Raw genomic sequence first — 23134 nt, forward strand, 5'->3', positions numbered from 1 at the left:
CAGATTTGCAGCCAAAACTATTATACGAGCATCGTTTGTCATTTTCTAGGAAGGCAGTCGGACAATTTTAACGGTGGGCACAATCAGGAGGTTTTCTAAGGGTGCCAACTCCGAGTCTTGGTGTTCCAGTTGGAACCAGGGGAGAAACCTGACCTTGTGTGAAGCAAGCCATTCACGAATCATCCTCCTGGCGACGAAACAGCCTGGTATCTCCGCACGCAACCAAGAGGCAGCCTCACATCCCAGTACCTGCTGGGAAGGCAGCCTCACACCCTTCATGTGCCCGGAAAACAGCTCGACAATCTGTCACATTGCGCCCGGGAGGCAGATGGCACCCCGTACACCAGGCCGGTGTCCTGCATGTGCCTGAGAGCTAAAGTAGAGCTCCCACACCTCCCCGGGAGAAGGTCGGGAGCTCCTCTAGCTCCGCGGAGCCTTCCCTTATACGACTTCCCTTATACGGCTTCCCAATATACGACTTTCCAGCAGGCAGCCTGATGTTCCTGTACGTAACTGCTGCGCGGTCTTACACTGCTGTGCATGCCTGGGAGACAGTGCGACACCCCTGCGCGTGGCCGGGAGAAGCCCGGACGCCGGCCAGACTGATGCCGTCGGGCGGCGGCGACAGCCAGTCTGGTGTCAGACCGGACGACGACAGCTGTCCTGGCGTCACGAGGGGCCATATGGCTGTGATTATTCTCGGCCGGGAAGGCATCTGTGACCGGGCCGCGGTGCCACCGGCACTCGGCAACGGATCGAGCGGCGATCGACTAAACAGACGACGCGTCGCCGCCCGCCCCGCCCCCGCTCCACCGCCGCCTGCCGCGGGCTGGCGACAGTTCCCGAGCAGGCCGCCGGGCGGGGAAGGCGTCCGGCGCAGCGGGCTGGCGGCAGCTCCCGAGCAGGCCGCCGGGCGGGGGAGGCGTCCGGCCCGGAGGGCTGGCGACAGCTCCCGAGCAGCCCGCCCCGTCCCCACTCCACCACCGCCTGGCGCAGGCTGGCGACAGCTCTCGACCAGCCCGCCGGGCGGGGAAGGCGTCCGGCCCGGCGCCGCCGACCGACGGGCAATAAAACGCCCGGCGGGCCGTGACGTCACGCCGGGTGCTCAGCGCCAGCCGTCGCCGGAGCCGGAGCCGGCCGGTGCAGGGGCAGCGGCCGTCGCCGGAGCCGGCCAGTGCAGGGGCAGCGGGCCGGTGCAGGGGCAGCGGCCGGTGCAGGGGCAGTAACGGGCGCGGGGGCAGTGACGGGCCCGAGGGCAGCGGCCGGTGCAGGGGCAGTGACGGGCGCGGGGGCAGTAACGGGCGCGGGGGCAGTGACGGGCCCGAGGGCAGCGGCCGGTGCAGGGGCAGTGACGGGCGCGGGGGCAGTGACGGGCCCGAGGGCAGCGGCCGGTGCAGGGGCAGTGACGGGCGCGGGGGCAGTAACGGGCGCGGGGGCAGTGACGGGCCCGGCTGGGAGCTCGGATGGATACGAGACCGGACCAGCCGCGCCCGGCATCGGTGAGCAAGGGGAGACTGCTGAGGCTGCTGGGGCTGCTGAGGGACCTCAACGGTCAGCGCGGGGGTTGAGGCTGCTGGGGTCCAAACAGGGGCGGGGAATCGGAAGGGGGGTGAGGCTACTGGGGTCCAAACAAGGGCGGGGAATCGCGGGGGGTGAGGCTGCTGGGGTCCAAACAAGGGCGCGGAATCCGAAGGGGCTGTCAGCCGAGGATTAGATCGAGACTTGTGGTGCGGCGTCCCTCTGGAGACTATCCCAGAAGTCAGTGCGAAGAGAACGCGACCATGCGACTGGCAGGGCCCATTTGGTCTGTTAGGCTCACTGCGATGTGATTTAGCAGACCATGTTATGATGTCATATTAAGCTCTGAATTACATCCTTGAAGTTAAAGGATGCATCGCGCACCACGTCTAATTGAATAAGTTGTAGCAGCCATGGGTCTATAACATAAGTCTAATATAATAAGTCTTACATAAGCGGCATTAGCATGCACTTTGTGATTACGTGCCGTTATGGTTGGTTGACGAGGCTGATGAATTTTTCGTGGTGTGTTCCTCGCGCCGACAAAAATTTGATTGACATGTAGCGTGTAAGGTCACAGCGACGTGAGCTGAACTTTGTAGGATTGGGTTCGTAAAGGCCTTATAAGATGATAGATGAATGGGTACACGGGCAAGCATTTGCTCTCATCGTCGAGGCATTGTGTCAAACTTTGTGCGTGGGAATGATACGGCGCCTTTTCCCAAAGGGTTGGAGGTACGCAGTTTCGGAAACCTTCCATGAAAACTTCGGGGGATACTTGATGATAAAACCCTACGTAGATTAAACAAGAGCTTCCATTAAACGTGTCCAGAAATTCCGACGAACTCAAGCTAACCGACGTTCAATTTCGAGGTCCTTATTGCTGCAGTCGCGCTGTTACAACTCCTCGGCATTCACTCGGAAGAAGTTTATCTGTAATGTCCGTTTAAAGACGTTCACCATGAATGCTGAACATCGGTCATGACGTGGTAGGCGAGACAGACCAAGGTAGGCACACTCTCACCGTGTGTGGTCCGGCGTGCACTGCTGACAGCTTCACCCGTGTGCCGGCAGGCGGCGCAGGAGACGGTTCGGTTAGAGGGTGACGTCATCACGGCCAACGGGTCGGTCATTTTCTCGCCGGATCACCGCTCATCGCAGAGTGACGTCACCAGCGTGTGCAGCTGCCGCTGTCAGCTCTGCTGTCCGATGCTCGGCCGACCCAAGAACAGGTCAGTGTCAGAGCCCGGCCTTTAACCTCAGAGCCCCGCGCCTTTAACCTCTGGTGACCTCGCCGGCGGGCCGGGCCGCCTCGGGAGCACGCGAGGATGTCGTCCTCGCTCAGTGGCGTGTCGCGTGCCTGGCGGCTGCGAAATCCTCGCCCGCGGATTGGCTTTGTTTGCGCGGTGTCACCCGATCCCGTGGCCGCGCCGCCGTCTCGCTCGTGGCCCGCGGCGTAACCGAATTTGCCGACCAGCCGGCGTGTAACGACAGCGACATCCAACGCAACGGAGCAGGCCTGGCAGCGAACCAACTGGGGGGATGAGCCTGCCTAGTATTTTGTCTAGCGTCATAGTCGCCGCCAAAGTAAGCGGAGCATGTGTGTTGGGCTTTTCAGTACAGCATCGAACAGCTGAGGGAGCATTGCCATGAATCGTTAACGAAGGAGCGCTCACAAAGTCTTGGAAGTGCGGACGGCCGAACTTCGGAGTGCAGTTCACCATTCTCCCCAACTTTTGTGGAGTTCATGCTATACCGAGGCTGCTTTATCGCCCGCAAGTCGGCGGGAAATTCTGGCAAAGTAAGTAAACACATATAGAAGCCTGAATCACCGGAATTATTCATTTCATGCATTCTTAAGTGTCATGCCCCGCGGGAGCTGACTCACTTAAGATAGCCTCGAAATTGTCGCGCGTCGAGGATGAATTTTTCGCAGTTAAAGCGAGATGACTCCCATATTTCAAAATAACTAACAAAGGTTTTAAGAAACCGTAACGAATTTAAAACGATAGAAATTATGTTTTCATGAGTGCAATCGAATTATTTGCCGTTTCTGCTTTGCTGAGGGATTGACCAATTCACTTCAAGTGATTGTGGCAGCATTTATGCGCCGTTTAAACACTTTCGAGTTACTTGTGGTGAATGATGTGCATCGTTAAATGCTCCAGGCAAGATGGCTACGTACAATAAGTATCTATCCCTCCGAAGAAGGAGTCAGGTGTTGATATTAAGCACAGCTTCATGCTAGTGATCAGACAAGATGTGATGAATTTGAGCTACATGCTGAGAATCAAGCAGGGGATCACGATGAAATGGAAGTACATGATGAAAATCATGTGAGACGTCGTGAGTGGTTAGGACTTTATGCCAGTGATCAGACAGGACGTGATAAATTTGAGCTACAAGCTGTGGATCGAGTAAGGCGTCGTGATTCGTATGAGCTGCATGTTAAGGATCCTTCATGACGTGGTGATCGGTCAGAACTCCACGCCAGGGCTTACTGAGGGGATTGTAACGGATTATAACTCCATTTTCGGGATCGTACATGAAGTCGTAATCGGCTAGAGCTGCATGTTAAGCATCATGCAAGATGTAATTGGCTAGAGTTCCATGTTAAGGTTCATATAGAACATCCTGACCGGCTCGAGTTCCTCGTCATGGATCAAGGCGCTGCGATCAATCAGAAGTCCATGGTGGAAATCATGATAGGAATCAAACGTGGCGTCTTATCGGTGTGGCCTCGTGTCAATGGCGTGCTGAAGAGCAGAGCCTGCGGGTGACCAGGTCCAGCGGAGCCGGAGCTTCTCAGAACCGGCGGTGATGAGCTCATGTCGATCAAACCTTCAATTGAGGGTGACACGGACACTGGACAGGAAAGGCACCGTTCGATCAACTCGCCGAGGTCGAGTCATCATGGTTTGAGTGGAGGGGGGGGGGGGGTTGATGACTGGACGGGAACGATACTGGTGTAGTTAGTGCGGCTCCTCCCAGCAGCTGTCGGGGTGAACGGTGCTGGTGGTCCCCGCAGCCGCCGAAGTGAGCAGTGCTTGCCCATTCCTGCAGCTGCCGTGGTGATGGGTGATGTCCGCCCGTCCAGCCGCCGAGGTGAGCAATGCTGCTCATTCCGTCAGCTGCCGAATTTGCCTACGCCGGCAATTCGGTGCTGACTCGTGCCGTGCTGGTTACCCAAGCGTAGCTGCTGCTGTGGGATAAGTGCCGCTTTGGTCGTGTGCTGGTTACCCAAGCGCAGCTGGTGCTGTGGGATAAGTGCCGCTTAGGTCGTGTGCTGGTTACCCAAGCGCAGCTGCTGCTGTGGGATAAGTGCCGCTTAAGTCGTGTGCTGGTTACCCAAGCGCAGCTGCTGCCGGGTGACCGGCGCCGCTAAGGTCACCAGACGCTGTGCTGAGAGGTACCGTTCATTTGCGCACAGCTGCTGACTGCGTGAGGTTGGAGCTCCAGGTCGGCGCGCGCAGACCTCCTTCCCTCGGCGGCTGACCGCCCGTGACGGATGCGACGCGCCGTCGAGCGGAGGCCGCGCCCGCCTCGCCGTCTCCGCCCACGGGATTGGCGGTCGGCTGTCAGCGGCGTATCTGGGTTGATTGACGCCGTATTGTGCGCCAGGAGCCGAGCGAACGCGGCCTGCGGTTGGCAGTCAGGGTGCTATTCCGGGCGCCGCTATCGCCGCACTCGCGTCTCGCGTGTCGACGCTCGTGATTCCGGCGCGGACGGCGCGGGACGTCGGCGATCACGGCGCCGCCCCGGGCTCACGACGCTGGTGAAGGGCCCTGCAGGTGTCGATGCGGAGCGTGCGGTGGCGCTGACGGCGGTGCGGCGGCGCTCGCCATGTGACCGGCGGCGTGTCCCGCGCCGGACCAACCCTGTTTACCCAGCGGCCGGCGCCGGCTCCGACGCGAAATAGAGGCCCACAGCGCTCCTAACGGACGCAAACAAGGCTTTGGCGGGCGAGCCGGGCGGCTCTCCGTTCCGCCCTCACCAGCCGCCTCAGCCCGTCGGTCATCTGTGCCGAGAGGAACTGCGCCGCATTTGGCCCCGGCCTGTCCGCCCGGAGAGCTGCGCTGAGAGCGTCGACTCCGGCGACGCTGCCCTCGTAGGGAGCTGCATGATGTCGTCCGGCCCCGCGACATTGTCTGACTCGGAGCTGGAGCCGGGACCGGGACCCGAGCCAGTCGCTGAGCTAGGACGCTGAGCCGAAGCCAGCGTCGGACCCTGAGCTGGGGCATCTACCCTGGGCCGGACCAAAGACAGAGCCAGCCCCGAGTCAGCGCTAGAGTAAGGCCCTGGGCTGGGATATCTAGCCCAAGTCAGACCAAAGCCAGATCCAGCCCCCGAGCCAGCGTCAGAGTAAGACCCTGAGCTGGGACATCTAGCCCAGGTCGGACCAAAGCCAGAGTGGGGCCCCAAGCCAGCGCCAGACCAATGCCCTGAGCTGGAACGTCTGGTCTAGTAAAACCAAAGCCAGGGTTAGCCCCCGAGCCAGCGCCAGCGCGTGGCCCTGAGCTGGGATATCTAGCCCAAGTCAGAACAAAGCCATGCCCGGCCCCTGAACTGGGACCCGAGCCCGATTCTGAGAAGAGACCATGTCAATATAGACTGTTCACCGGACAGCACTCTGACGTGCTGTGGTGGCATCACTTTCATTTCCGTCTATACTTAGTTGACCAGCTGGCATTCTAGAATTCCGTGTACGTGCTCAGCCGCCGACAAAACAACGATCGCATGTCACCATGACGCCACCTGCATGAACTCACCACGGAATCTAGAACATGCGGCTCGGCTCATACGCTTGTGTATTAATTTGCTTGGCTTTGTCCGGGTTTTCCAACGCCACTCGGTACGTGTGCCGAGCCAGCAACGAACCATGAATCGATTGGACGTAACTTGCGAGCCGAGACATCTGTCGGTCACGGCCCACAGGATTGCTCGTACGCTTTCCGAGCGTTCTCTCTGGCTAGCGCGTCCAGCGCCTCGGTTGATGATCGCCCGCTTATGAGATGGCATCTGACGCGCCGTTTCGATGGACGCCTATCATTGCCTCGTCTCGCCCAGCCCAGTATCATTGCATCGTGTTTTCAGCGCCGAGCCCCAGCAGCGGTGCAGCTGGCATCCGTGCACATCTAAGCCCCACCTATGGTCAGAACAATTATCTCGTCCGTGATACTGGTACCTGGCCTCAATGCTTCCGGCAAACCTCTAAAGCCCACCGTTGTTCCCGGAGTGGATAGGTCTGGAGTTCACCATCGCACCGACCGCCGTTGCAGTGCGGGTCGGGCGCTCCCAATCCCAATCATGTAAGAAGCATTACAGGTTTGGCAACGGCCACCTTGATTTCGATTCCGTTGCCCCCACTGCGGCATTTATCTTTTGGAAGACGCTGTTTCGACAGGTTTGCCACCCCAGCTTTCTTCGCCACGCGCCACCCGAAGTCCCAAAGCCAACTTTTCGCTCCCGTCTGGTGCGGCGCGGCGGGCGCGGCGACCGGCAGTCGAGTCAATGGCGACCACCAGCAGAATACATCAGTCGACCGGCAGCCCAGTCAATAGCGACCGGCAGCCGAGTTAATAGCGACCGGCAGCCGAGTCAATGACGACCAGCAGTCGAGTCAATAACGACCGGCAGCCGAGTCAATGGCGACCGGCAGCCGAGTGCATGGCGACCGATAACTTAAATCAACGGCGACCGACAACCGAGTTAACGGCGACCGGCAGACGAGTCAACGACGACCAGCGGATTGAGTCAACGGTGATCGGCGGTCGAGTCACGGCGACCGGCGGTCAAGTCAGCAGTAACCGACAGCTCGAGTCAACGACAACCGGCAGTCGAGTCAACGACAACCGGCAGTCGAGTCAACGGCTCGTGGTGACGCTCCACCAGGACGCCGCGCCACGCTGTTTTTGTCGCGACGCCAGCTGCAGCCGAGCCCGGAAATGGAGCCCCGATCCGAGACTTATACTGGTCAAAGCAGTCCATTAAAGATCGACATTGAGTTATAGTGTCAAACAGACGTCCACTGGCAAGTCGATGAAAGCCGGGACCTACTAGTAAAGGCGGTGGGAAATGTGCGCGGCGATTCCCAGCAAGGAGAGTTTGTGGATCAGGCTCACCACGTGCCTGAGCACCCGTCCGGTGAGCCATATTAGACACCACCACGAGAAAGCTGTTCGATGGTTGTGTACTTATTTGCATAAATGTGCGTGCATTTGTTCCACCGCATTGGTGAAATTCAAATCCAGATCTCGCGGAAAATATTACCGAAGAGCACCGAAGATTACTAGGCAGGATGCACGGAGGCAGGTCGGCGACCGTTGCTGTCACCCGGTCTAGCCCAGCCAACCCCGGTCAGCCAGCTGTGAAGGCTGATCCAGCCCAGCCAACCCTGGCCAGCTAGCTGTGAAGGCCGGCCCAGCCCAGCCAACCCCGGTCAGCTAGCTGTGCAAGCCAGCCTAGCCCAGCCAACCCCGGCCAGCCAGCTGTGAAGGCCGAGCCAGCCCAGCCAACCCCGGCCAGCGAGCTGTGAAAGCCAGCCTAACCCAGCCAACCCCGGTCAGCTAGCTGTGAAAGTCAGCCCAGCCCAGCCAACCTTGGTCAGCTAGCTGTGAAGGCCGGTCCAGCCCAGCCAACCCTGGTCAGCTAGCTGTGAAGGCCGGCCCAGCCCAGCCAACCCTGGTCAGCTAGCTGTGAAGGCCGCTCCAGCCCAGCCAACCCTGGTCAGCTAGCTGTGAAGGCCGACCCAGCCCAGCCAACCCCGGTCAGCCAGCTGTGAAGGCCCGCCCAGCCCAGCCAACCCTGGTCCCGTAGCTATGACGGCCGGCCCAGCCCAGCCAACCCTGGTCAGCTAGCTGTGAAAGCCGGCCCAGCCCAGCCAACCCCGGTCAGGCTATGGGGCAGGCTATGGTTCTCCGATGTAGGACCTCGCGCAGAGGTCCGACTTGGACCGCAGTGTCACGCAGAGCTCCCTCTCGCCACTCTGAGGCAGAACATAACAAGGTTTCGCTATCTGTCACCGACAACTCCAGTGTTGTTTGAGGCCAGACGATAGAGTTTTTTATTTATTAGTCATGTAAGATTTAAAACGCTCCCCGATAATGATTAGTAAAGGCAACAACAACACCTGCACAGTGTTGCGACAAAGTTTGGAGGTGCTAAGACATTCTTAAGGCTACTTTCAGCACACCACACACAAAAATGAACTGCATTCACACGTACACAACTAAGTTTCATGACCTCATGAACCTTGCCGCCAGTTTAAAATAAGCCGACGTTCTGATGCGTAGATCAAAAGGAAGATAAGTCTGCAAGCGAACGAGATGACTGCAAGCGAACCCAACTCCCGTCATCAGTTATCACGCGCGGAAGAACTTTATCAGTGTTCTGATGAGTGCTCTGAAAACGGAGTCCACAGCCAGCCTGGAGCTGAGAGGCGAAAGACAGTGGCTCCCTCATCCCTGGTAATGCGACGTTTTGAAGAGGGGTGGCGGGGTCCGTGCGGCTGGCGGGCAGTGAGTCAGCCAAGTTTAATTTGCACGTCTGATCTATGAACAAACCTCCCTCCAGGCCCCCCAGAACAACAGAATAACAGAACACAACAAACCCTCCAGGCATGATGCATAATTTCAACGTTTTTATGTTCTGTGCTGTTTAATGTTTTTGGTACTGCGCATTTTTTTCCAGGAACAAAGCCAGCAATTCCTCAACGGTACGGTACGTGCGAGATAGTAAGGTTATTTGCAGGAATAGTCTAAAAATAAAGTATACCATGACGTGCGTAGGCCTGGTCGGCTAGGATATCATACTAGTTGTTAACAACGACAGAAACGTGAGAGTATATGGCAAAACTCCTGTGGAAAATAAAGCAAAGATTCTTCCACCGCACCCTCGCGCAATGTTCTTGCCTAAGAAGCAATCCTGCTCATGTCACAATTTTGGCAAGAGTTCAAAGCGATCAGTTTCGCCTTATAAGTGCAGTGGCGTGCGGTGACATGGCTAGCTTGGCGAAGCGCATGGACCAGATTCCCACCGTGGGCGGTCACGGGACACGCCGAAGAACGAGGCCCCGACGCCAGAGGGGCACGCTGAAGAACGAGGCCCCGACGCCAGAGGGGCACGCTGAAGAACGAGGCCCCGACGCCAGAGGGGCACGCTGAAGAACGAGGCCCCGACGCCAGAGGGGCACGCCGAAGGACGAGGCCCCGACGCCAGAGGGGCACGCCGGAGAACGACGCCCCGACGCCAGAGGGGTACGCCGAAGGACGAGGCCCCGACGCCAGAGGGGTACGCCGAAGGAAGAGGCCCCGACGCCAGAGGGGCACGCCGAAGGACGAGGCCCCGACGCCAGAGGGGCATGCCGAAGGACGAGGCCCCGACGCCGAAGGGGCACGCCGGAGAACGACGCCCCGACGCCAGAGGGGTACGCCGAAGGACGAGGCCCCCGACGCCAGAGGGGCACGCCGAAGGACGAGGGCCCCGACGCCAGAGGGACACGCCGAAGGACGAGGCCCCGACGGGTTAGTTATGCAGTAAACGTTCGGACGGAGCCTTAAAAAAGGACACTGGTAAGTGAAGAAAACAAAGCTGATTTAGGCCTCAGAAACAGCACTCGACGAAAACGTCTCTTCTGGACAGCACTGTCCCAGCTATGTGATGTAAGGTGAGACCCGGAAATGCGTACCCGGACCCATGGTGTGAAACAAGCCGCTGATGACGTCGCAGGGACACCAGGGAGCCAAGGGCATTACAGCATAACGGGACAAGTGCAGCGGTCTAAACAAAATACAACCTCCAACGTGCCTCCACGTCCCAGAAAAACAACCTCCAACGTGCCCCCACGCCCCAGAACTACAACCTCCAACGTGCCCCCACGTCCCAGAAATACAACCTCCAACGTGCCTTCACGTCCCGGAAATACAACCTCCAACGTGCCCCCACACCCCAGAAATACAACCTCCAACGTGCCTTCACGTCCCGGAAATACAACCTCCAACGTGCCTTCACGTCCCAGAAATACAACTTCCAACGTGCCCCCACACCCCAGAAATACAACCTCCAACGTGCCCCCACACCCCAGAAATACAACCTCCAACGTGCCCCCACGTCCCAGAAATACAACCTACAACGTGCCTTCACGTCCCGAAAATACAACCTCCAACGTGCCCCCACACCCCAGAAATACAACCTCCAACGTGCCTTCACGTCCCAGAAATACAACCTCCAACGTGCCTTCACGTCCCAGAAATACAACCTCCAACGTGCCCCACACCCCAGAAATACAACCTCCAACGTGCCCCCACGCCCGATAAGTACAACCTCCAACGTGCCACCACGCCCCAGAAACCTGCAAAGTAGGGTCGAAAAAACTTTAAAAATCCAAATGATGGAATGGGGCCTGTAGATCACACAAAGAAGCTCAATCATCAAAGCATATCATCAACACCATACTATGGGCCATACCAAGTTCTTACATTAGTCCTAGCGCTCTCACTCTGCATTAGAAACCGCAGTACTTGATTGCCTGGGATGGTAAGACATGACTCATCCTTCGCATCAATAATGATTCAACCGGCATGACATATTTTTGCCGTATAGGCCCCCCACCCTGATTACTTGGTACCTCTGATCCGACGTGTCCCTCACCCCTCCTTCCCTGGGGCTATTTTAGCCAGGCCACGGACGTCCCGAGAGACGGAAGTCTGTTCCACAATAGCAAGAGCTGTGGAAAAGTTTGTTTGCCAGGTTCCAACAATCGATATCGTTCGGATGCTGTGCCACGTGCGCGTCTTCAGAGAGTGAAGACATAAGTCGGCAAAATTCGAAAAAGGAGGTCCAGGGTGCTCCAAACTCCGATTGGATTGATCGCGTTTCCAGAAACATCTCGGTTACCACGCCTGTGACTGTGCAAATAGCCTGAAGATGGTATTCGAGGTAAGAACAGAACCATTTTCGATTGCTAGCAGGGTCTGGGGTCAAGGAGTGCTTCTCGCGTCCTTCACCTCACACTCATGTGGCCAGCTCTTCCGGCTGCACAGCCAGCAAGCGCGAGAACCCACCACAACGCTGGCTTGTCTTTAGTTCTGCATTCCACTCCCCACTCGCCAGCTGCTCAATCTCGCATAGGCTCAGGCGCAAGCAGCAAGAGGGGCTGCGTTCAATGGGGCTCAGAAGTGGATACCGTGCGATCGATTCAGTTCGGCCACATCAAATTATCAAACTGAGTCAGAGCGGGCCATTGAGACGGAACTGCTGGTACAGCTGGACGGTGGAGCCCGGCTGGACTGGTGTGGTCTGAGAGGAGAGCCCGGCTGGAATGGTGTGGTCTGAGGGGAGAGCCTGGCTGGAATGGTGTGGTCTGAAGGGAGAGCCCGGCTGGAATGGTGTGGTCTGAGGGGAGAGCCCGGCTGGACTGGTGTGGTCTGAGGGGAAAACTGGCCATGACGTGCATGTGCTGGTTGTATCATTAGTCGCTCATGTTTTGTAAGATCGTATATGTGTCGCTGGCGTTGCGTCCCATTTGCAAGTGTTACGTGTTCTGTGTTTATTTATGTGATATGTACCGACGGGGCGCTTGAATAGCCACTCGCTAGATTTCGCCAAGTTTCGCAATACTAATAATAATAATGATAATAATAATATAATATAATAATAATAATATAATAATAATAATAATAATAATAATAATAATAAACCCGGCTGGGCTGGTGGTTGCTGGAGATATGACGCTGGAGTTTAGGCATCTGGGAGAAGGCCCTCCGCCTGCTGCCGCAGGCGGAGGGGCCCCGTCGAACTGTATGCTCCTGTCTGGAGTCTGCTGGCGGCCGGGCGGCCCCTGTTGCGCCAGCCCCCGTCGCCCGTCCGGAGGATTCCTCACGGCTCATCAGCGTCTGCTGGGCGTGACGGCGGCATGTCCGCTGGCCGCCATCAGCGGCTCATTGGGACGGCCGCTGGACACGGTCCGCGGCCGAGTGGCGCCGGCGCCGCCGCCGGCGGTCCCGGCCCGACCCGCCGCCGCCGGCGGTCCCGGCCCGACCCGCCGCCGCCGGCGGTCCCGGCCGTCTGCCGCCGCCGCCGCCGCCGCCGGCGGTCCGATGCATTCCTCCCGTGCTGATCATTCATCAGATTCTAGATGGTCTAGGCGATCATTTTTTGAAGGGAGAGCTTACACTATTTGTGACTGAAGAGAAGTATATGCGGTTGTCTATGGACGGGTTGTTGTGTGACACGGGAGGAACCACTGCCGTGTTCACATAAGACGGGTTGTTGTGTGGCACGGGAGGAACCACTGCCGTGCTCACATAAGACGGGTTGTTGTGTGACACGGGACGAACCACTGCCGTGCTCACATAAGACGGGATGTTTTGTGGCACGGGAGGAACCACTACCGTGCTCACATAATACGGGTTGTTTTGTGGTACGGGAGGAACCACTGCCGTGCTCACATAAAACGGGTTGTTTTGTGGCGCGGGAGGAACCACTGCCGTGTTCACATAAGACGGGATGTTTTGTGGCACGGGAGGAGCCACTGCCGTGCTCACATAAGACGGGTTGTTGTGTGGCACGGGAGGAACCACTGCCGTGCTCACATAAAACGGGTTGTTTTGTGGTACGGGAGGAACCACTGCCGTGCTCACATAAGACGGGTTGTTTTGTGACACGGGAGGAACCACTGCCGTGCTCACATAAGCGCAATGGCGCGGCCATGGCTGGAGCCCGGACCCTTGACGTGTGAGCCCGAGCTCCAGACCACTCCCCCGTTCCCTCAGTGCCGCGCATGAGGTCAGCGGTGCTGGCTGGAGCGATGCCGGCCGGCCGCCGCGCCTGCTGTCCAGTGACCGCGTGTCCGGCGTGCGTCCCCAGGTACACGGTGAAGCGGCGCCCGGGCCGCATCTCGCACCTGCTGCCGCACAGTATCGCCCTGGAGACGCTCAGCCACACGCAGACGGCCGAGGAGATCCTGGCCGACTCGGAGGGTGATGCCCACAGCCTCGGCAAGCGCGTCTCGGTTGTAGCGACGCCGCGCGGACCCGGCGCCGCTCGTCACGCGTGGCGCAGCCCCGGACGGCCGCGCCGCTGGGCAGCGCCAGCGTCGGCACGCGTGTGTGGACGTACAGTGGCGCAGCGGTCCACGCTACCAGTGATACAGCAACTCAAGTGATACCCATGTCGGCTCAAGGAGAGGCAGCGAGGGCGGCTCGGTGGCGGCGGCGGCGGTGGTGCTAGCGCCGCTCGGTCGGCGCGTCCAGTTTGGCCGCGCGCCGCGCATTGTTGTGGACCGGCCTGGCTTTCGTCGCCGGCACAGCGGCCCGGATCGATTCCGAGCCTCTGAATGAGAGGGCGAGAGTGAGAGAGAGTGAGAGAGAAAGAGTGGGCGCACACTAGCGGGCACGGGCAGGGCGGCAGCAGAGGGAGAGAACGGCACGCCCGAGGTGGCGAGGCCTGGCGGCGAATGAAACAGTAAATGAAAAAGGATGATAGGGGAAGAGAAAATAATGCCGATATACGATGCGTTGCGGATCTGGGTAGGACTCAACGGCTGCATGCGGGCGCGATCTATGCGGATGGGAGCTCGGTGAGTCTTGAAAGCATGGCCACGTCAAATTTACGTGTTGGGTCACGCATGGCCGTCGCGAGGCCTGGCGCTAGCTCGAAGGGCTGAGCGCAAAAATTCAGCACCGAATCAGTTTTTCGGCTATGTAGTAGCATGCGACTAAATCGAGCATGTAAGGATGGTTTCGCAACTGTATCGTTTTGTATGAGGGCCAGAATGACACTGATGCGCGGGAGTTTTATCAGTTATTCATCATTAGCACGTTAGTAGAAATTCGACGGAACTATAGTTGCCACGTCTCCACACTGCCCTTCCTTGCCTTTTCTCCAGCCCACGTGCTCTAAAAATGCAAGTGAGGAGATAGAATAGTGTAGGTAACACGAAGTTGATGCTACTTCAGATACGAGCTTTTTTATTGCAGGCATTTAGATGAGTTATCTAAAAGATGACGAGTTACTGAAAAACCGAGCCGGATTATTCATCTCACGCCTGTATTTCATTTCACAGTGGCCTTCGTTCATTATGAAAGTGGCTCACCCTTGTGACATGTAACGCTCAAACGTGATGGCTGTACGGTCAGCGTGCGCAGAGAAGTGCGTTGTCAACAATTTTTGCATTTTACTCACCGTGCGATTCGTTTTTATGTGCGCTTTATCAGGGTACATTTTTATTTTATCGATATCTTTACAGCTAACTTTAAGTTCGGGAAAGTCATATACCACGTCCGCTAACGTAAGCACAACCCGCATGTTTGCACGATCACATGATAAGCGCGCCTACACGCAAAGCTCTCAAAACCAAACGTCGAAAGGAACCGTGCCCCCTGTTGAGTTCATGCTACGAACCGCCTTCCAGCTATGGGCTTTACACCCATGCGGATATACGGCGAGTAAAAATGCCTATGCAACTGCAAAATAACAAAATTTCGCCGGCGGGATGGAAGTGGGCCAGACACTTGGGAGCGTGGGTCGAATTTGGCGACACGTAACTCGATCTCGGGCTCGGCGGGGCCCCGGAGGTGGCGAGCGAGATTGGCCAGCCCGGCCTCCGGACGAGCGGCCCGGAGGAGGCCCCGCCTGGCACGGCCTCTGGCGCCGGTCTAGTGTGCCGCCAATCGACCGACGGCCGACCCCCAACTCCTCTGTACAGTGCACCTCACATCACGCGGGAGAGAGAGATGGTGAGCGAGAGAGAGAGAGAGAGAGAGAGGGAGAGCGTGAGCGGGAGAGGGTCGTTTATCATCGCATGAGCTACTTTCTCCTATTGGATCGGTGTCGGACGCCATCAATATCTGGCCTGCGTCATGTTGTGACCACTGACGGCCGTGCTAGTTCGGAAGCAAAGCTTGCCAAAGCGCAGATCAAAACTTCCCGTCTCGCGTTGCTGTGCGGCCCGCACGGCTGGAGGCGTCTCGCGTTGCTGTGCGACCTGCACGGCCCGGGACGTCTCGCGTTGCTGTGCGGCTCGCACGGCTCGGGGCGTCTTGCGTTGCTGTGCGGCCTGCACGGCTCGCGGCGTCTCGCGTTGCTGTGCGACCTGCACGGCCCGGGACGTCTCGCGTTGCTGTGCGGCCTGCACGGCTCGGGGCGTCCTGTGTTGCTGTGCGGCCCGCACGGCTCGGGACGTCTCGTGTTGCTGTGCGGCTTGCACGGCTCGAGGCGTCTCGCGTTGCTGTGCGGCCTGCACGGCTCGAGGCGTCTCGCGTTGCTGTGCGACCTGCACGGCTCGGGACGTCTCGTGTTGCTGTGCGGCCTGCACGGCTCGGGGCGTCTCGCGTTGCTGTGCGACCTGCACGGCTCGGGGCGTCTCGCGTTGCTGTGCGGCTTACACGGCTCGGGGCGTCTTGCGCGCTTGCCACTGCGGGGCAGGGCTCATTCTGACGAAATCCTGCGGTAGCGCCGAGTGTTCTGAACACTCCGGATCAAACCACGACGCACGGCATGGCGCGTAGTTGCGGGTGAGCGGGGTCAGTCATCTTTACCTGGTACACTAGCGTCCAAATGTTGTAATCATCGAATACTTTGACTGTCGTTCGGTCACGAAGGTGAGTACCGCACCAGCTGCTGGCGGTATTACGTTACGGCGGCGGATGGCAGGAGGCCGCGGGTGCGACCGGCGGGTCGACCTCCTGGTGCGAGCCGGTTGCGACCGGCGGGTTGACATCCTGGTGCGAGCCGGGTGTGATCGGCGAGCCGACCTCCTGATGCGAGCCGGGTGTGACCGGCGGATCGACCTCCTGGTGCGAGCCGGATGTGATCGGCGAGCCGACCTCCTGATGCGAGCCGGGTGTAACCGGCGGGTCGACCTTCTGGTGCGAGCCGGACCCCGCCATGTTTAGGGGCGCATGGAGGTCGGCGCCTGGTTTGGTCTGGTCTGGTCTGACTCCGGTCCAAGTCGGCGATGAATGATCTTCTCTTATTACCAATTGTTATCGCCACATTAATTGTTTGTAATATAGTCTTCCTCACGACGAGCTCTGCCGGTGTTTGGACAGCGCAGCTTCGAGGGACGCTTGAGCTGAGTGGATGTGAACAAAGCCTGTAACATCGCGGCGTGCCAGGCGTCCGTGTGACATTGCGACGAGGGGGGATTTTCGTACCCCGGTCTTTATCAGTTAGTGGTGTGGGTTCGAATGGGCTACGGATGACACGAATGAGCAGCGGATTTTTTAAATTGAAAAAACTGCAAAAAAGTAATTTTCAGCCTTAAACCAGATCATAATCCATCTTCGAAATAATGTTCTAATGCACGGCTTCGATGGAATGAGGATAACCTTATTTGTCACCCTAGGCACAACGTGGCGGATCAACGCCCCGACACGAGTCGGGGACTTATGGTGCTCTGCTGCAGGTTCTGGAGAGCAGGTCAAGCATTGGGGAGTGAGTTGTGGCCGCGTCTCGGAGCGAAAACTCCGTACATCTTGAGCGAGCTGTTGTAGAGAGTGTGTATGCTTCCAAGTGGGAGATTATGCGCCTTTGATGCCCTTACTATTGTCCAGTACACGCCAAGAAATCCATGCGATTAAATTCATGCAAGGCATTCACTCACCGTTGATTCGAGTTGTAGCTAGAGGAATAGGGAGGTGGGCTGAACGTCAGTGGGACGCACCACATATACCCATGTTTTCAAGAACAATGATGCTGTTATCCATACCAAACCAGAGAACCAATAGGCCAATTCGCCAGCCTATTATATATTATATAGTTTTGATCCAGCTGGGTTTCGCTGCTGGGGGCCATCAGCCGTGAAAATATTCCAGTGCCACTGAAGCTGTGACTGTCCAGTCATAAAACGACATTTTGTTTCGCTACGAAAGAGCGCCATATTGTGCCCATTTTTTGCGACATTGCTGAAGGCACTTGATGTGGTGTTTCCCACTCCTACTTTCGTTCATCTACGTCGGCGAATCAGAACAAAAATGGGCCTTTGCCTACCGCCACCAATCATAATGGATATTTTTCATGAGCATTGCTGATATGTAACGAAACGTTGAACGCGTTATATATGCATTTAGAATTGCTAATGAAGCACAACTTCGGGCTGCGTCACATTACCAACAGAAAATGCGGCTGGTGGAAGTTTATACATGTTGCTAGGTCTCGGTGCCATCGGCGTTAGACGTTCAAGCGCCATGGATCTGAACAGCCTCATGCATTGGTAGATAATCTAACCTCCCCATCGGACTTGTGCCTGAATCATCTCCGCAAAAATGAAATCGATTATGACAGAAAGTAACTGGGAGCTGAAGGATGATTCGGATCAAGTCAACTTTCCAGCTGTAATTTGAACCATTCGGAGATACATTTTGACGTTTGATTCAGAATCAGGCAAAGTAGTCTGTGAATGAAGTTTCGAGCCGGCGCGATTCGAATAAAAGTGAATGTCTTCAAGACAACGTCATATCGCAAAGCGGTCATCATTTCATAAACTAGTCATAAGGAATAACACGGTTGAGAGCAGCTCTAGCACATCTTAAAACTTTCCGCATCACAGTGCATTTTTCAGAACACGCTGTCCTGTTCCCGTTTGTGACGGTTATATTTACGTTCCCTAAGTCGCCAAGAATTCGTTCATGAATTGTACATATATGGAGTTAATGTATTTATCGTGCTGTCATCTGTGAGGGCGCTGAATACTGCTCTTTCTCAAATCCCCCGCATCCCCCGCATGCATCATTTCTAGCAACTCATCTTGGTTAGTATCGTTAGGTCCAGCAAACCGGCGCTCCATGTATTTAAAGCCTGCCGCAGTTGCCATACAACTGACGTCGAGTTGGATAACTAATACGGCCGTTTGAAACCTCAAGATATCTAGAATTTGGGATCTGTATCCATAAAACGACGAATCTCAGCCATCAGTCCATAAACTTCCCTCATTTAAGGAAATAATTAGAAACCACCAATACAACCATAAAACAGACCACATCATGTGGCTGTGGAATGCGGCGGGACCAACTAAGGTATCACTCAGGTATGCGTTAGTATGAAAAAGGCTACACTGACGTCCATAAGGCAGTAGTAATATACTTATTCCTCGGAGAAAAAACAGGAGAATGAAGAAAGAACGTATCTGTATTTCCATTCTCCTGTTTTACTGCTGGTTTTTCCCGAGGAATAAGGCTATTATCATTGTCTTATTTATGTGCATAATGGTCCTCGCAAATGTAAACCACTCACACTGACATTCTTTTAATTATAGGCGATGTGCCGCGGTACTAATTCAAATCCAAGCCGACGTTCACTTAGATGATTCACGCAACTAATATAAGGAGAATCAAATTTGGTTTTAAACCGCAACAAAAGCTGGGGATTCACATGAAGTTTGACACGTGCCCGCGCGGCAGGCTGAAAGCGACGCCGCTGAGGCAGGGGATCACTTTGATCCGTGAGATCTCAGAAACTAAGAGAGTCTTAGACACAAAATACATAGGGCAGATAGGCCAGTATGTGAATTCACTTGTTAACAAGTTTTGAAGTTCTTTGGTGATACCATTTGGGTCGAATAAGGTCAAATATGGTCAAAATCCAGAGGAATGTACAAATATCTCGCAGACCTCCATACGCAACCTCCTTAACCTAAATACCTCATAATGCAAAACGTCACAGGTGTACGCTTTCGGCCAGTCACATTTTGTACCTTCAGAGGGTTACGGTAAAAAACTTGCGAGGTTGTTTGATTTCTGAATTTTAACAAGCGTAGGGATTACGCGATCGGTGTGATCCTAAATAAAAGTTCGATCAGGCCATTCTAGGTCAGTGACCTCTTTTTGCCTTAATGAAGATCAAATAACACATTTCTACCTTCTCGTGATCCAGAGATTTGAAATGAGCGTCAAGGACTATCCCGCACGGCAAGGTCTTTAGTAAGAAATGGTCAGGTCAGGTAGCTAGAAGGTCAGGTCAAGGGCTTTGCCCTTGACCTGACCTTATCTGACTCAAGATTGATGAAGTTAGTGCTTATCATAAATTCAATTGCGTGATTGTCGTGAAAACGTCTCAAAGATGTAAGGCTTCGTCTAACTCAAACAGACTGGGGATTTTGGAGCTGCTCCTGGTCCTGGTCCATGGTCTGACTTTGACCTGCTATAGGTCAGCGACCTTACAGCTTGCATCCAGCGTTTTGATACCAAAATATTTTACATATAATTGGCTACAGCTATGCAAAGTTTGGCTCGGTTAATCCACGCTGTTTGGAAATAATCTTGGGAAATCTTTGAAGAGGCCAACTTGGCCTCTTCCCACCAATGCGTGTTAATTCGCCAAATGTTAAAAAGATTTATGAATCGATTCCGAGCCAGAATCGAACCAAGCGCAGATCTCCTCCCCATTTTCGTTACCGTTGCGCTGCGGTTCAGAGTACACAGTTCGCGTACATATATACCTATCCGCCATTGGGGAAAACAGTCCAGACGATCACCGCAAAAGTTAAACGACATAAACTGGCATGCGCTCGCTGGCCAGTGTGTGTCAGGTGGCACGAGCTTTTTCCGGACACGTGCCCGTTGGTCCGTGCGTGTCAGGAGGCACAAGTTTCTTCATACGCCACTTCGGACAACGTGCGCGGATGCTACCCGTGCCAGGGTTTGCGATCGGCCGCCTTTAAGCCTTCCGCAAAGCTTGGCTCCTCTTGCGCTCAAGCTCATTAACTGCACGAATACATCACCGGTGCGCAGGACGTAAATTTCTTTAGAAGACTGGCTCGCAAAACAAGCAATTCCTCTGAGCACACACGTTTCACCAGCCCCAAGCAGACACAAGCGAATTTTTGCTGGCTCCAGCCATTTAAATTCCTGGCGGAACGCTCGTTCTCGTCGGTCCGGCGAGCAAAACACGTGTCTCCGGTGCGTCGACGTCGACGGGAAGCGGCTCGCCCGGCGCGCCAGCACGCAAACAAAGCGAGCGCGGCTCCGGCCAGCACCGGCCCTGGAGCGCTGATGCAGCGGCCCGCCGCGGCAGAGACCAGCGCGGCCGCGTCGGCACGGACCGCAGGTCGGCTCGCGTGGGCCGAGCAGCGCCCACGCAGGTGTCAGAGCCACACCCCGGCTGGCGAGCTCCGGATTAGGATGCACTGTGTTCACGTATGCCCGCTGCAGGCTGCTCACGGCACCCCGCTCGCTAATGGTAAGACACGGACGAGACGTGACTCACATCGATACAAAAATGAGCGCTACCATCAAGGCCGCTTTGCGAAGTCAAGCGCATATCCCTCCTGAGACTGCTCCAAACCTCTTAACTTCACTCAAGCCTCCAACCATTTCATGTTTTCCTCTGATATCCTAGAAACTAATCCTGATTAATGGCTCATCTAATAATCATGAACGACTCACGATATCTGCCGTCTTCCGCATGCCAGACCAACGAAAGCGTCGCTGTCGGATCGACTTCGCCCCGCATCCGGCAGCGCTCGCCGGCGGCCACCTCAGTCACGTCGAGCACGAGCCAGACAGATGGCAGACAGCACCGCAGGTCAGCAACGATGAAGGCCCGAGGCCAGCAGCCGTTTTGAGGGTCGCACGGGCCACGTCACTGGATGAGCGCCCAGGGGCTGCTCGGCGCTTGGCCCGTTTGGCAAATGTCGCGCTATTGTCGTACGAGCTTGGCACACAGGTCCGGCCGAGGCTGGCCCGAGCGAAGCCGTGCTCCGTCCCGCTGCTGTCATTCCGGTGTTAAGTCTCGGCCCCAGACGAGAACGACACTAAGTTTTCTGTCACTCAACTTATCTCCATGCGTCTTGGCTTGCCATGCTCGGCTAGCGCCCCACCTGTATTCTATCCTGCCGATGATCTGTCTTGTCGGTGTTCTGTCCTGCCGGTGACCTGTCCTGCCGATGCCCTGTCCTGCCGATGTTCTGACCTGCCGGTGTCTCGTCCTGCCGATGCCCTGTCCTGCCATGTTCTGACCTGCCGGTGTCTCGTCCTGCCGATGCTCCGTGCTGCCCATGTTCTGACCTGCCGGTGTCTCGTCCTGCCGATGCCCTGTCCTGCCGATGTTCTGACCTGCCGGTGTCTCGTCCTGCCATGCTCCGTCCTGCCGATGTTCCGACCTGCCGGTGTCTCGTCCTGCCGATGCCCTGTCCTGCCCATGTTCTGACCTGCCGGTGTCTCGTCCTGCCGATGCTCCGTCCTGCCCATGTTCTGACCTGTCGGTGTCTCGTCCTGCCGATGCTCCGTCCTGCCGATGTTCCGACCTGCCGGTGTCTCGTCCTGCCGATGCTCCGTCCTGCCGATGTTCTGACCTACCGGCATCCGGTCCTGCCAACGCCCTGTTCTGACGGTGTTCCGTCATGGCGGTACTGTATCCTGTCGGCGTGCTGTTAGGCGGTGCTCTGTCCTGCCGGCGCTCTGCCCTGCCCGTGGGCTGTGATGCAGCAGCTCTGTCCTGTCGGTACACTGCCCTGCCGGTACACTGTCCTGCCGATGATCTGTCTTACCGATGATCTGTCATGCCGATGCTCTGTTCTGTCGGTGTTCTGTCCTGTCGGTGTGCTGTAATCGCGGTACTCTCCACTGTCGGTGCTCTGCCCTGCCGTGTGCAGCCCTGCCGGTTTTCTGCCGCGCCAGGCCTGACCCGGCAATGGCCACGACGGCAGCGGGCGCGGGAGCCGCGGTGGTGGCCGTCGGTGGTAGCCGTCGGTGCTCGTCGCTCCGCCTGCGACGGCGGCGCTCATCCGTCGCGTTTGCCGTCGTTCATCGTCGATATGGGGGTGGCAGGGTTGGCGTCTGATGAAGACCGCGGGAGGCTGTTCACACGCGATTATTTCGCACCGGCGCACGCCCGGAGATTCCTCCACGCTGGTGTAGGGCTAGATGCATGTATATAGACGGCAGCAGCTAAATGCGTATGTACATGAATATGTTTAGAGGCGGCTGTCCACACGCCATTATTTTACACCGGTGCGCGTTTGTTTTGTTTTACACTTGGGGATTTGTCCACCGGTGACCTGCTGGACACATGTGTACAGACGGGAGCAGCTATATAAATATGCATATGTATAGATAGGACATCTGCATAAATATGCATGGACAGAAGCACCCCACCGCTCGGTCCAAGCAGACTGGCGCGGCTGTCGCCGGTCTAGCGCGTCACTGTTCGGCATCAGTTGGTGCATGTGTTGCGAGCAGTTCAGTGTTGTGAGCTCTCAGTGGTAACTGCGTTGGGTGTAGTACTTCAGACAAGTGAGTGAGAAGACACGGCGGTGGTCCAATAAAGGTGATTTTTTCTACCTGTACCCGGGAACGGGGAGCGACGGTCAGCGGCGTGTGGCGGTCCGAGAACAGGCGGTGGTTCCCATCGCGGGTCAAGCCATCCGTTCTTGAGGCTAGTGTTCGTTAACACGCGCACGGGTGGCCGGCTAGACACCCCTCGTTCGGGTGGAGGGGGGGGGGGGGCAATTTGCCCCTTCCCCTGAGATCTCGGGAACTAAGAAAACTAGAGACATCAAATTTACAGGATGTGTTGACCTGTACGTAAACTCACTTAGGCCAAAGTTTCAGGTTCCTAGGTCAGGACCTTCGTGTCAAAAAATGTCAAACAAGGTCGAGTTCTAGGTCGTTCCCCAAAG

The 23134-nt window shown here is 56.5% G+C and overlaps 1 pseudogene; it reads left to right on the plus strand.

Annotated features, from left to right (window-relative positions):
- The window catches only part of LOC119103210 (two pore potassium channel protein sup-9-like), a 63728-nt pseudogene extending 48761 nt beyond the window's left edge, over positions 1 to 14967 (plus strand).
- The last annotated feature ends 8167 nt before the right edge of the window (positions 14968 to 23134 follow it).

This window comes from Pollicipes pollicipes, unplaced genomic scaffold (assembly GCF_011947565.3).
Source record: "Pollicipes pollicipes isolate AB1234 unplaced genomic scaffold, Ppol_2.1 Scaffold_5724;HRSCAF=6776_pilon_pilon_pilon, whole genome shotgun sequence".
In the NCBI taxonomy this organism is placed as follows: Eukaryota; Metazoa; Arthropoda; class Thecostraca; order Pollicipedomorpha; family Pollicipedidae; genus Pollicipes; species Pollicipes pollicipes.